Source organism: Orycteropus afer, unplaced genomic scaffold (genome assembly GCF_000298275.1).
Source record: "Orycteropus afer afer isolate SDZICR_OR568_19922 unplaced genomic scaffold, OryAfe1.0 scaffold00147, whole genome shotgun sequence".
NCBI classification, from domain to species: Eukaryota; Metazoa; Chordata; class Mammalia; order Tubulidentata; family Orycteropodidae; genus Orycteropus; species Orycteropus afer.
The window spans coordinates 8502666-8510924 of NW_006921734.1; the positions used below are offsets into that span (position 1 = coordinate 8502666).

General features: G+C 39.1%; 1 non-coding gene across 1 annotated transcript; it reads left to right on the forward strand.

Moving 5' to 3' along the window:
• The first annotated feature begins 7889 nt into the window (after positions 1–7889).
• Positions 7890–7992, forward strand: LOC122150470. Its single transcript, XR_006163684.1, has one exon. It is a non-coding gene; the product is annotated as a U6 spliceosomal RNA (small nuclear RNA).
• Positions 7993–8259: the final 267 nt, after the last annotated feature.

Genomic DNA, 8259 nt, shown 5'->3' on the forward strand with positions numbered 1-8259 from the left:
GCAGGAGGGTCAACATGAAGGGGAAAACAGAATTATATACATGATGTAATCTCTGATGAATATAATTATAGAGCAATATAAATTCCTTAATGTTGTTATTGGGTGCTGTTGATTCCAACTCATAGCAGCCCTACGTGATAGAGTAGAACTGCCCCACAGTATTTTCTTGGCTGTAATCTTTATGTAAGCAGATCTCCAGGTCTTTCCCCTGAATAGTTGCTGGGTGGGTTTGAATCTCCGATCTTTTAATTAGCAGCAGAACACTTTATCATTTTGCTACGAGGCTCCTTAACTCTTTAATAGCTCCTACAAAGTATGATGTACTTGAGTAATCCCCTGAATGAATCCTATGTGTTGGGATCAGGCATTGTGGTAGTTATGTTTGTGTATCAGCTTGTCTTGGCCTGGTTGAGTGGCTGGGCAGCTGGTGGTAGTTATTCCCCATGATGAGACTGGCAATCGATTCCATGGTGGGATCTACCACAAGCAGCTGAGTGGCTGTCTTTGGGATGTGGTCTGCTTCCTGTATATAAGGAGAAGCCTTGGGGATAGTCTCTAGTTTATGACACGCTTAGATCCTTCACGTAGCTGTGTCGTTGTTCAGCAGCCTGCCATGCTCTACCAACCTTAGGACTTACAATGAACTTGAATTAATGGCCTCCCATGTGGTTTGGTAAGATCAGGACTATGCCTTTTTACTTGTCAACCTTGGGCTTCTTAGCCTCAGCAGCCAGCAGCTGTCTGAGTGAAGAAATGCCTCTAGCTCCAGTGAGCCAGGAGCAGGAGGCAGAGCTGGACTTCAAGGTTGAGGGGCTTTCACCCAGCCTCTAGAGCCTGGCACTTTGAACTTGGATTTAAAGCCTCCATACTGTAAGAGAACAATCTCCTGTTTGTTTAAGCCATCACATTTGTGGTATATTCTTGTCAGAGTGGCACTAGGTAACCAGAACAGGCATTATATGACAAGTTTCTTGTTCACATGTGTGAATGCGTTTATTATTTTTTTCTTCATCAACATATTAGTATCTACTAACCCAATGAGTTTATTGAGAACCTCTCTGCTACCTCACAGAATGCAGTGGACAGAGAGTCTTTTGAGAAAAACAGTAGTAGACTCAGGCTCACTCCCCTTGTTGAGTCAAGATTCACAAAGGAACTTCCTGAGTCAGCCACAGATCTGCCTATAAGGGAAAGTGTATTGACAAGAAGGTCTTGAGGTATTTCTGGTCCCTGAAGTAAAGAAATTCATTTTATTCCAACAACTTTCTATATTGCTGACCACAGGAAGAGAATGTGCTTCTTTCATATTTTCTGTGTCTGTGACTGGGTGACACTAGTCTCTTGTGTATTTTAGAAAGCATGAGTCAAGTTCCCAGGGTATAACCCCCTTAAGGCACTGACCCATGCATGTCTCTGAGCCTTCAAAGCAAAGCAGCATTTTCTCAGAAGGCACTGCCTCATGACACATCTGTTAACTCCCACACAAGCATGGAAGTCTTTGACAAGGAAAATAAATGTTGGAGACATGCTTGGATGCCGTGGAAAGGAATCTTAGATGCTAAGGTCAGCATGCAATGCCCAGAAAATGGCAAGGAATGTGCTCTTAAAAAAAAAAAAAATCTTTTTTTTTTGCCCAAGGCAGACCTATATTAATACTTCCTGTCATCTCTTTTTGTGACCTTGCTCCTACTTGCTGATTTCTCAGATCTGTCTGAACCAGAGTTGAGTCCCAGTTTTACAACAAAATCTCATGCAACAAAATCCAAAATTCACCTGAATATTTTATTCTGACAATAATTTTTGAACTCTATAGGCTCAGTGTGCATATGGCCACACCACATTTTGGGACATGGTGATTACCATATGAATGAATGAGTGAAAATCTTTTATTTATGCCACATTTCATATCTTCCAATTCAAAAGAGCACCAAATGGACAATACTCACTCATAGAAGTTCAGTTAAACACTCTTTTTTCATTTAAAAGCTACCTCTTCATTTTCAGATTTTTTTCTATTGGACCCCTGAATTCAACTTACATAAAAACATGACTGGGAAGCACAAATTTTTCTGAATAGGGGAAACAGATTTGCCTATCTCAAAGCCAGCAGTTTGGAAGAACAGACATGGTAATTGAATTTTTTCAAGTTCTGTTCCTCACCAGGGTCTCTGGGGCTAGAAGGATGGAGTATTTTCTTGCCTTCCTTCAAGTAGCACCTCACTGGTATTAGTTTCCTTCTTTCCAGATTTCCACTCTTAGAATTTAAAATCTCCCACCGCTTTTGGCAGATTCACTTCCTAGTTGAAGAAACTTATAAGCAGTTTGCCCACAGAGGCTGACCTTGCTGTGTGATGAGTTCGTTTACTATCTCCTAACAGGCAAACAAGGAGTTCTGGTGGTGCAGTGTTTAAATCGTTTGGCTGCTAACCAAAGGCTCAGTGGTTTGAACCCACCAGCCACTCTGTGGGAGAAAGATGAGGCCATCTGCTTCTGTAAAGATTTGTAATCTTGAAAACCCCGTGGGGAAGTTCTGCTCTCTCCTATAGGGTTGCTATGAGTTGGAATCAACTTGATGGTAATGGGTGAGGGACAAACATCACTGTTATTTACTATGTACCAACACAAAGAATATTTTTATTATTATGTGAGTGTGCAGTAATATTATACCATAAAGTGAGGAAATTTCTTTTTTAAAATTTCAAAATAAAGATAAAAAAAATTATTTATAGATTACAGATTTATCTAGAAACAGTACTATATACTCTTCTGTGAAATTAATGGAAAATTATATTCAATAATTGAAGAATAATTTAAAAGACCAAATATCTGATGTCCTAAAAATTTGTTATCAATAGTGACTTTGAACAATGGAAAAATAATAATACTTGGTGGTCTGCATTTTGGAAAGTTTTGCCTGTACTTGTGTATGTTTCTTAGAAAGGATACTTAGAAAGTATATGATTAAGAATATTCTGCTTTGGCATAGGAGTCATAACTTAAATGTGGTCATACAAATGATTTAGAGGAATGGATGCTTTATCAGTCAGGACCCAGCTGGGAAAAGAGAAATCACTCTAGTTCCTTCAAATTAAGTGAATTTAAACAAGGAATGCAGAGACAGGAAAGTTAAAAAAACAATAGGAGGTTGTGAGGCAATCTCAAGATTAGCAGCAGCAGGAAGACAACAGGTAGAGTGATGATGCCAAATTCCAGAAGCCCAGGTGGCCAGGAAAGTGCCAGATGAAGGATGAGCTTAGTAGATGAGAGCTGGGAACACAGCTTGGTAAGATCTAGAGCCATGGAAAAGGTATAATTACATCATAAGAACTTGAGAACCATAAGAAGCTGAGAGAAAGGGGAAATGAAGGATGTATCTTGGATTTTCTCTTCCTCTTTCCCTCCTCCAACCTTCCACTGCAGTACCACCAATTACTCAAACTTACCATGAGATCAAAAGGAAAGGATCCTTGGAATTGTAGTTCCATGTAATACAGAGCTCTGGGGGCATAGTGTCTAGGCATTTGACTGTTAACCAGAAGGCTGGCAGTTCAAACCCACCAGCCTCTCCTTGGAAGGAAGATTGAGCAATCTATTTCCATACAGATACCACCTCAGAAACCCAAAAAGGGGTCACTATGAGTCGAATCTACTCAATGGCAGTGAGTTTCACTTTTTTTTTAGTTTTTTATTTTAATAATACAAAGCATAGTATAGAAGAGTAGGACGTAGATCTGATGAGAAAACAGATTCTTGACCTGCACAGATGCTATTTTAATAATCTGTATTGGAACTAATAAGACTATTGTTTTTCACCATTGTGTTAATTCCAGCTCATAGGGACCCTATCAAACTTACCAACTCACTGCTGTCAAGTGGGTTCTGACTCATACTGACCCCTCTTTGGGTTTCCAAGGTGGTATCTCTACAGAAGTAGATTGCCCAGTCTTCCTTCTGAGGAGTGGCTGGTGGGTTTGAACCGCCATCTTTCTAGAAAGTAGTCAAATGCCTTAGTACTACAGCACCAGAGCTCCTAGTGACCTTATAGGACAGAGCAAAACTTCCCCATATAGTTTTCTAGGACCAGATATTTTTGCCTTTGGAGCAGCTGGTAGGTTTGAATCTCTGATCCTTTGGTTAGCAGTCACGTGTTTAAGTTTGCCAACAGTGCTCCTACTATTAAGACTAATAATACATAAATGTACAGAAAATAATTTATAGGGAACTTGGTCATGAGCTTTCCCCATTGTCCTTTACCTGTCTACCAGACTCTTTTTCATCACACTCATCCTTAAACTTTTACCTCTTTTTTAAAGAAAGAACTATCCTTCCTTAATTCAAAAGTCATAAGTCTACCTGGGCTTGAGTTGTCATCCTACAATAATTATGTTTCATCGATTATCTCATGATGTATTTTCCTCTAGATATAATCCCTAAGAGGTAAAGTATGAACTTGAGCATATCTCACCTGAATTTAGAGACCTTCTCAAGAATAGATTTGACACATTGAACACTAATGACAGACGATCAGATGTGTTGTGGGATGACAACAAGGATATTATGTATCAAGAAAGGAAAAGGTCGTTAAAAAGACATGGAAGAAAGAAAACACCAAAATGGATTTCAGAGAAGACTCTGAAACTTGCTCATGAACATAGAGTGGGTAAAGTGAATAGACAAAATGATGCAGTAAAAGAGCTGAACAGAGGATTTCAAAGGGCAGCTCAAGAAAAGAAAGTCAATTATTATAATGAAGTGTGTAAAGACTGGGAGTTAGAACATCAAAGCGTAAGAACACACTCCACGTTTCTCAAGCTGGAAGATCTAAAAGAAAAAAAGTGCTCATTTGGCTATTAAAAGAAACTTGGAAGACAGCTGACCAGAAGACATCCATATTTGTGCCCATTCCAAAGGAAAGTGATCCAATAGAATGAGGAAATTTCAAACGATATCATTAAAATCACACACAAGTTAAATTTTGCTGACCATAATTAAAAACACAACTATGTTGCCAACAACTGTGAGAATGTTAGGGAAAACTGCCACGTTTCTTCTGAACGGGAAAGGATATTTAGTAGAAGTTCATATAATTCCCAATAGGGTGGATGCTTTCTACTCCCATGCTCAGGCTCAGCTAATACCAATTGCCATATGAAAACTGACTTTGTAATCCAATAGAGCTGTGCTGGATATGATTTCATCCTCAGGAAAGGAGTAGTTCTACACCATAGGACTAAAATATTGGAAGAAATTAACTTCTTTAGTGAACATTGTGGTTATACTAATGAATGGCCGATCAAATGAGAGGCAGTCTGCCCAGTCTTTTAGATTCAGGATTTTTTTCCTGTTTCTAGGTCCTTGAACTCCATCAGGCATCTTGTACTGTATCCAAACCAGCTGGCTAGGACTTGCATTCCTTTCTCATTCCTGCCTAGCTCTGTTTCTTTGGGTTCAGCTCTGCATTGTATCTTCCACGGCTCATCTCAGAAAGAGATTATCCAGCACATATCTCCACTGTCTTGTTGCTATTCCTGTCTCTTCTCTATCCTTCTGACATCAAACATGGACTTGTTTTTTGAGCCTTGATTCTTTGTCACTTGATGTGATCCTTGGTGGCCACGGTTTTTCTAGCATCAACCATTACTACTCCTGGTGGTGCCTCCTCACTCTTACCAATTCTCTCATTAGACATAGGAAGCTATGTCTAATGGCATATAGAACATGAGTTAGAGCAAGCAATTGAAATAGTGAAACCATGCTCTTAAAGATGGGTTTTATGTTGCTGAATATTTCTTAATAAATTCATCAGTCAGTATTATTGACCTTCCATGTGTGTGTTCCTGTGTCAAATACCGGGGAAAAGACATAGACCCTGCTTCTAAAGAGTTTATGATCTAGTTAAGTAGGTAAATAAATGGAAAAAGAATGAAAAATAATTATTCCTTGGTTATAATCTGCACTCTGTCACTAACAGTGTGACTGAGGCTTAAGTGGTTTCCTTACCTATACCATAAGAAAATAAAATCTACTTTTTAGATTATTGTGGGGATTAAATAAAATGATGAATATGAAATACTCAGTATGGTGGCTGGAACATAGTGATAAACTTAGATTTTTTGAGAACTACATCAGTAAGTGCCTAACCAGGTAAACAGAAACTACTTTGAGTATTTGAAACAGGAAATGTAATGCTCGTAAGTTACACAGGTGAGAAAAAAACCTAGGAAAACCACAAGAGAGGGTGAGACAGGACAGAGATTAGCAACAGTAAAAAGCCATTACTACTACTCTTAGTCTTGGGAGAAGGAGAGTCTATTATAACCTGGGCCAGACCTCCCAGTAAAACATAGAACGATGGTGGGTCTATGGAGCAGGAGATGATGCCACAGAGAAGCCATTCCTACTACTGGAGAAGGAATCCTTGGCACAGCGGAAGAGAATTAAATGCTTTAGTTTCTCTTTCCTCAGTTCCCTGTCTCCAGTGAATGCCTCTCATTAGCTGAACTCAGCTGGACACCAGATACTCAGAACCTAGAAGTACAGCTGAGAAGGCTCACTCCTTATTCTCCTGCTCCTTCTCTTCATTATAAGCACATCAGCAGAAGGTAAGAAGGTTAAGGGCAAACAGGCCTAGCACTGGCACCATCACTTGCTGTGGGTATGTGTACGTTGGTTGGGGTGAAAGGTAGTGCTAGGCATGAGCAGGATATGTGCCAGTGAGGGGAAAAACACTAAAAGGGGACGAAAGGTCATGTGGGGATCATAGGGAAAATAGGCCAATAGTAAGTGGTCATACTATAGAAAATCAGATGGAAGGGGTAGAAAATAGGGAGTCAGTGTTGATTACTGAGCAAGAACAACAACAGAATAATTATAGTATCTACAGTCAGGCCCTTTCAAGCCCTGATTGCTTTTGGAGTTAAATAGATTAAATATTTAAAATGTAAATGACAGTTATTCTTAATTCTACCTGCTGGTCCATTTGGATAGAAAGAAACTAGAATCCATACTTTTCATGGGAATAAAATATGAATGCAAAGGAGACCATCTTCTAAGTGTCTTGATTATTTATCCATAATTTAAGAAAAAAAAATCAAAAGTTTCTTTACCCAGAAAATATGGAACATGGTTGATTATAATTTCTAATTAAAAGAGTATTTACAGATTTTTTTAATACAGCTGCTATAATATTTTATAGTACCATAAAGCTCAATTTGATATCCTAATTAATTTTCAGATGCCTCTGGGTAATATAAGGAGCTGTGGTGGCACTGTGTTTAAGGCATTGGGCTGTTAACAAAAATGTTGCCAGTTTGAACCCACCAGCTTCTCCACTAGACAAAGATGAAGCAGTCTGCTTCTATAAGATTTACAGCCTTGGAAACCCTAGAGAGTTGCTATGAGTTGGAATCAATTCAATGGCAGAGGGCTTTTTGGTTTGGGTAATATAAATCTGGTTATCTCACATTACAGATTATGAAGCAGAAAAATCTGTATGCCCTCCCCCCCCACACACACAGCAAATTGGTAGATCCACACTCAAGAGCTTCTGCACTACCCTAAAATCTTGTTTAGTCATCCTCTATCTAACTGCCCACTAGGTGCTGACCTCCTCCGGGGTGTGATGTATCTTATTTATCTTTCTATGCTGAGGACCAGCACAGTGGTGGTTCAGTGGTAGATTCCTCCCCTTACATGCAGTCTGTCATTGTTTGATTCCCAGAATATGTACTTCATGTGCAGGTACCACCTCCCTGTTAATGGAGGCTTGCATTTTGCGAAGATGCTGAGCAGCATCACATGATTCAGTGGTGCTTCTAGACAAAGACAAACTAGGAAGAAATGGCTGGCAATTTGCTTTAGAAAATCAGCCAGTGAAAACCCTATGATGCTTGCTTTGGCAGCACGTATACTAAAATTGGAATGATACAGAGAAGATTAGCATGGCCCCTGTGCAAGGATGACATGCAAATTCATGAAATGTTCCATATTTTTACTAAGAGCAAATTTAGGGGCCCTAATATATGGCATAAATAGACTATCAAGTATAACCCAAAATGCACAAACAGCAGAAGAGAAACTAGTTGAATGGGACCTTCTAAAAATTAAATTGTTATGTGCTTCCAAAGACTTCTCCAAAAGAGTCAAAAGAGAACCTACAGATTGGGAAAAAATATTTGGCAATGACATATCTGGCAAGGGACTTGTTTCTAGAATTTATAGAAAACTCCAACACCTCAATAACAAAAAGACAAATAATCC